Here is a 5,949-nt window from a genome sequence, read left to right on the forward strand (position 1 = left end):
GTTATTAGTGGGGTTATGGTTTTTGTTCATTAGATGCTCTGCAAAAGTTGAATGTGTGCTGTCACTCTTTAGAGCTCTCATCTGCTCTGTGTACCTCGTTTGGAAGTTTCCGCTTGTTTGTCCAATGTATTGGGCCTGACAAGAGTTGTAGGTGAGTTGGTATATTCCAGCGTTGCTGAATTTGTCTGAGGTATTTCTGACTGGTCTTAGTCTTTTCTGAACTGTATTGTTTGTTTTGAATGTTGTTGGGATCCCTTGTTTTTTCAATATGTTTCCTATTCTATGGGATATTTTGTTATTGTATGTTAGTGGGTACCATCTCTCTCTCTTTTTTCTGAAGTGGTGTGGTCTGCTGTGTCGTCTGTGTGTACTGCATGTTTCCGTTTTACCTTGTTGTTGAGTTTATGATGTCTGTTTTGTAGTCGTTTTCAACAGCAATCTGTTTGATTATATTTAGTTCCTGTGTGTAGTTTTTCTGGTTTTAGAGGTGTTCTGTTTATCCTGTGGAGCATGTGTGTGAAACTGGCATATTTATGCACTGTCGGGTGGTTGGATGAGCTGTGGATAACAGTGCTTGTGGATTACTTTCGTCTTTCTTCTGTATACTCTCAAACCGTATTCTGTACTCAATAGACTGTTCAATCCATTCAGCAGTTCATGTAATTCTTCTTCATTTTCACTCAGGATAGCAATGTAATCAGTGAATCATGTTAAGGAAGTCAGTAATGTGTAGGACCATCTCTGGCTCCTAAGCAAGCAGTTATTTGGTTTGGCATTGGTTGACTGAGTTGTTGGATGTCCTTCTGAGGTATGTCGTGTCACATTCTATCCAATTGGAGCGTTCGATTGTCAAAATGGAGATCAATGGAAATGGTTTGTGGGCCCCACCCTTAATGATCTAAACGTTGTCAACTGGGGAGAGATACGACCTTGTTGGCATAGGAAGGGTTTGGCAAGAAGGAAGACAAGCAGTAAATCTCTCGCCATGTGCGGTCGAATGTTATATCGCTGGAATGTGAGCTCGGGATGGCCGCCCACGAAGGGGCGTAAAGTATCATAGACTTAACGCTATGCTGTAAGGACGTCATGGGTGAAAAAAAAAATTGGTCATCGGGGTGCAATTTGAAGGTGGGTTCATCACTGAAGACAGTTATACTCCAGTGAATGAGATCCGAGGCTGAAGGCGTGTCTGTAGACGCTCTGGACAGCAGTGGGATACCAACCCGACTCCCGTGTGCCATTTGGTCCGACAACCAGAAGATGCTCTAGGTTGCTATTTCTTTTCGTAGCAGGACCTCTTTGGTCGTCATCCACGCCACCTTTACACCACAGTGGTTCATCGACGATACTGTGAGCTCAGTTTTGTTGTCCTTCATGTCAAGGCATCCTGGGCATACATTTCAGCAAGATAACGTGCGCCCGCACACGGCGAGAGTTTCTATGCTTGTGTTCGTGCTAGCCAATGCAGATGTTGGACCTCCCCCAAGTATTATGGACAGTGCCCTCCAACCATCTCGAGATTTGGCGATCCAACGCTCCAATTGGACAGAATCTGGCACGATATCTCTGAGGAAGACATCCAACCACTCCGTTAATCAATGCCAAGTCGAATAACCAACGCGTTATTGAGTTCCTAAATTAGTGAAACTGTTCCTCTTGATAGAATTATCCAATTTTTCTGAAACTGTAATCATTTGTTTGTCTGTACACGTACATCACATCTACAGATTTCCGTCCCACTCACATATTCCTTCGTGGTTACTTACGGTGTACATACGGAACTAACGATCAGGACTTAGGGCTACAGGATACACGGATGTGTCCTGGTATTCGGAATCCTTCATTGTGCCAACTCACCAATTTCCGCAGAGTGGTAGCCCAAAAAATGTTCGACAGCGATCAGTCCAGAGAGTGAAATCCAAACAGCGCCGTCCCGCCACACCCTTGGATTCCCCGCGGGAGCTCCGTCCTTGCAGGCGATGTTGACCTCCCGCTCGCTGATCATCTAGAGACACCACCAACATACAGTGCCGTCGCGGCAGTGGTCTCTAATCCCTGTACCTCTCGTGGTGCTCTCTGTTTGCTCTGGACTATTTGTTGTTAAGCGGTCAACCAAGCCACTTCTTTTCGTTTCCTTCTCCTCCTGTGGATGCTTCGCTTTTTTGTCCAGCATTTATTGCCACCTGCATTCCTTGGACTCCACCTAACATTCTGCATTCGTCTTAAATCTCTCACACTACTTTTCCATTAGCTCATTAACTTTTCCTTCTCTTCAGAGTCGTCGAACATCTTTACGGATACGCAGGACCCAGGAAATCTACATCCATTACTCCGAAAGCGACCTTGCGGTGTGTGGCGGAGGGTACTTTGTGTACCACTGTCAGTTCTCCCCTTTCGTGTTCCGGTTGCGACTGTTCCGCAGGAAGAACGAATACTGCTCAGGCACCGCGTGGGATCGAATCTCGCTAATTTTACTTTGTTAGGAGATGAAAAACTTCTTAGCCAAGCTCACAATAAAACACCGTATTGTGGCTAACCGGCTTCAGTAAACTATGTTACTATGATCAGATCTTCGTACAGGTTATTATAAACATCTTGAGCCAGATGCACACAAGATTTTTCCATTAAATCTCCAGATGCACAACAAGGACATTAATGATGCGTTGGCACGTCAAAAGCAAAAGTTAAAATTACTATGTACACAAACCGCCACAACATTACATCGATATGATCACACGTCATGCCTACTAGGGTGCCACAAGACTGACAGTCTAGATGTCGATGCATCATTCATGTCATATGTTGTGCATATGGAGATTTAATGGAAAGATTTTGAGTGCATCTGGCACAAGATGTTTATAATAACGTGTACGAAGATCTGATGAGGGTAACAGAGTTTACCAAAGCCGGTTAGCCACAATACGGTGTTTTATTGCGATCTTGGCTAAGAAATTTTTCTTCTCCTAAGAAAGTAAATACGGATCGCCCCTTTCATACTCAGTATGAGTAAACTAACTATTTAATTTTAGCTTCATTGTCTTTCCGCGAGATATACGTGGGATGAAGCAACATATTTGTCGAACAGGTGTTTCGTAAGCTATTTCCTTTGTCGATGTACTACATTTCATGAGGTTTCTTCCATTGTACCTCAGTCATTCAGATCTGTGTTCCAGTCAGCAGTTCTGATGAAGATGATACGGAGATATCACTAATGCAAAAGTTTCTGACAGGAGACAACTGGATACCATGAGAGATTTCAATGGAAAAATGGTACAAGAGGAATATGGAGGTCCATGGAACGTTGGTAACTTTGGGTTACGCTGGAGAAATGAAAGAGGTGAACGAATGCTAGAGTATGTTGGAACTCAAAATCTCTGTTGCATGAATGCCTTCATTAAGAAGTCCACCCAACGTAAATTGATGTAGAAGAGCCGTGATAGAGGCATAGAGGCATAGTCAGGTATGCTGAACATATCATTAAGCGAGAACATACAATAAACAGTTATAAACAAAAAAAGATATACTAATGTACCTACCACAGATCCCAAATAAAATGTTGCTCATATATGTGGAATGAATAAAGAAATCTTAAACATACTTTCAGTTAAAGGATAATAACTATAGCACAGGACTTAGATAGGGATCTTGGTAACTTCGGCTTACAGTTAATATTTACTTCATAAAACCGTGTATTACAACACTCGGGCGTTTACCAAGATTAGGCCTTTGCCCTCGACTTCAGTTTCAAGAAAAATAATTTTAGGAATCTGATGATACAACAGATCAAAATAATAAACCACCCTAAATAAAATACAATAAGCTTATGTCACAAAATGAGGAACAATAACATACAACAGGACTTAGCTAAAATGCATTTGTGCAGTCGATAAATAAAATAATCTTGTTTAGACTGTATGACAATACTGACTAAGAAAAATTTACTGTACAATATAGTTCCAAAATAAAATGACAACTTTTTTCTGCCCATGACTAGCTTTAGAAGTGGGTACCAAATAAAAAAGTAACTAGCTTCTTCTTGTTAATAAATTTACAAGAGTGCATTAAAACACTAATTCTTCTACCTATACACTTAGAAGAATGTACGAGGTGCGACAATAAAGGGATGAGACTGATTTTCTTTGAAATATGTGGCAACCCTGCAGGCTTGTGTAGGCACAATATCTTTGACCTTGGTCTATAAGTGCGGCTGGTCCCGGCGGAGGTTCGAGTCCTCCCTAGGGCATGGGTGTGTGTGTTTTTCCTTAGGATAATTTAGGTTAACTAGTGTGTAAGCTTAGGGACTGATGACCTTAGCAGTTAAGTCCCATAAGATTTCACACACATTTGAACATTTGACCAACAAGGGCGTGTTGAAAAGTAATACCTGCAAATTTTTTATTCTGTTCTCAATATCAGTTGAAGTACTGAATGTCGTGCTCATTACCCAGTGGTCCATTCCATTTCGCTGACGCAAGTTGGAACCCACTGCCGACAGAGGGCACCGAAATGTAACGCGTAACATTGTGGTGTGTAATGTAACTACGTCGGTGCATGAGAAACAGCGTGCTGTAATCAGAAAACTGAAAGTACGAATTCGAAGAGTTTATCCACACGTGGAGGACTCGCTCCCTCAGGATGAAGCTAGACCACACACGGGTGCTACGTCATCTACAACAACCAAACACCTCGGGTTCCCTGTCATCGATCGCCCTCCATACAATCCCTACTTGGCCCCATCCGATTTTCACTTGTTTCCAAAACTTGTAAGACGTGTGTATTTCTATTGTCTATTGTCAAACCACAATTTATGAAATATGTTTATATTTTATTAATAGGATTAAGTAGGAATAATTAATATTTGTTATCTTGGAAATAATTGTGGTAGCAGGGAATGTCTGCATCAAAGTATTGTTGGCGGGAGAGACCGCACATTGATATAATTTTTAAATGGGCGGGAGGGCCACGTATGGATACATTTTAAGAAAAGAGCGGTAAAGACCGCGCATTGACACATTTTGTAATGGTAACAGGGATTGTCTGCACCAGAAAGCATTGTTGGCGGGAAAGACCACGCTTTAGCGTTCGTAGGAAGTCAGTAGTAAGGGAGATGTGAAGCGAGTCGGTAGCAGGTCTGAAGTGAGAGGTTGAGAGGAGCGGTGTGCCTGCCAGCCACCAGCTATGATTTACAAGAGATTATAAACGGACGTACAGAGACATCAGCTATTATCATAAGAGGAACCATTATTATTGATTTTTTTTGAGAAACTAAAGACTACTGAAGGTATGTTTGAGCAATGCTAGTTCTAACATTATTGTAAAAAGTAAGTCCCATTAGAACTTTTGTAAAATCATTTCATTACCAACAGTAAATATTTGAAGAATCGTTTTCAGAATATAATTAATTTTTGCCAATGGCCATACCATGTTGAATACACCGGTTCTCGTCCGATCACCGAAGTTAAGCATCATGGGGGCCGGTTAGTACTTGGATGGGTGACCGCCTGGGAACACCGGGTGCTGTTGGCTCTTAAAAATTCCCCCCCACGAACCATGGACCTTGCCGTTAGTGGGGAGGCTTGCGTGCCTCAGCGATACAGATAGCCGTACCGTAGGTGCAATCACAACGGAGGGGAATCTGTTGAGAGGCCAGACAAACGTGTGGTTCCTGAACAGGGGCAGCAGCCATTTCAGTAGTTGCAGGGACAACAGTCTGGATGATTGACTGATCTGGCCTTCTAACACTAACCAAAACGGCCTTGCTGTGCTGGTACTGCGAACGGCTGAAAGCAAGGGGAAACTACAGCGTAATTTTTCCCGAGGGCATGCAGCTTTACTGTATGGTTAAATGATGATGGCGTCCTCTTGGGTAAAATATTCCGGAGGTAAAATAGTCCCCCATTCGGATCTCCGGACGGAGACTACTCAAGAGGACGTCGTTATCAGGAGAAA

At 42.5% G+C, this 5,949-nt stretch overlaps 1 non-coding gene across 1 annotated transcript; it reads left to right on the forward strand.

Annotated features, from left to right (window-relative positions):
* Positions 1–5,407: 5,407 nt before the first annotated feature.
* On the forward strand, positions 5,408–5,526 carry LOC126101622 (5S ribosomal RNA). Its single transcript, XR_007522359.1, has one exon. It is a non-coding gene; the product is annotated as a 5S ribosomal RNA (ribosomal RNA).
* The last annotated feature ends 423 nt before the right edge of the window (positions 5,527–5,949 follow it).

Source organism: Schistocerca cancellata, chromosome 1 (assembly GCF_023864275.1).
Source record: "Schistocerca cancellata isolate TAMUIC-IGC-003103 chromosome 1, iqSchCanc2.1, whole genome shotgun sequence".
Lineage (NCBI taxonomy): Eukaryota > Metazoa > Arthropoda > Insecta > Orthoptera > Acrididae > Schistocerca > Schistocerca cancellata.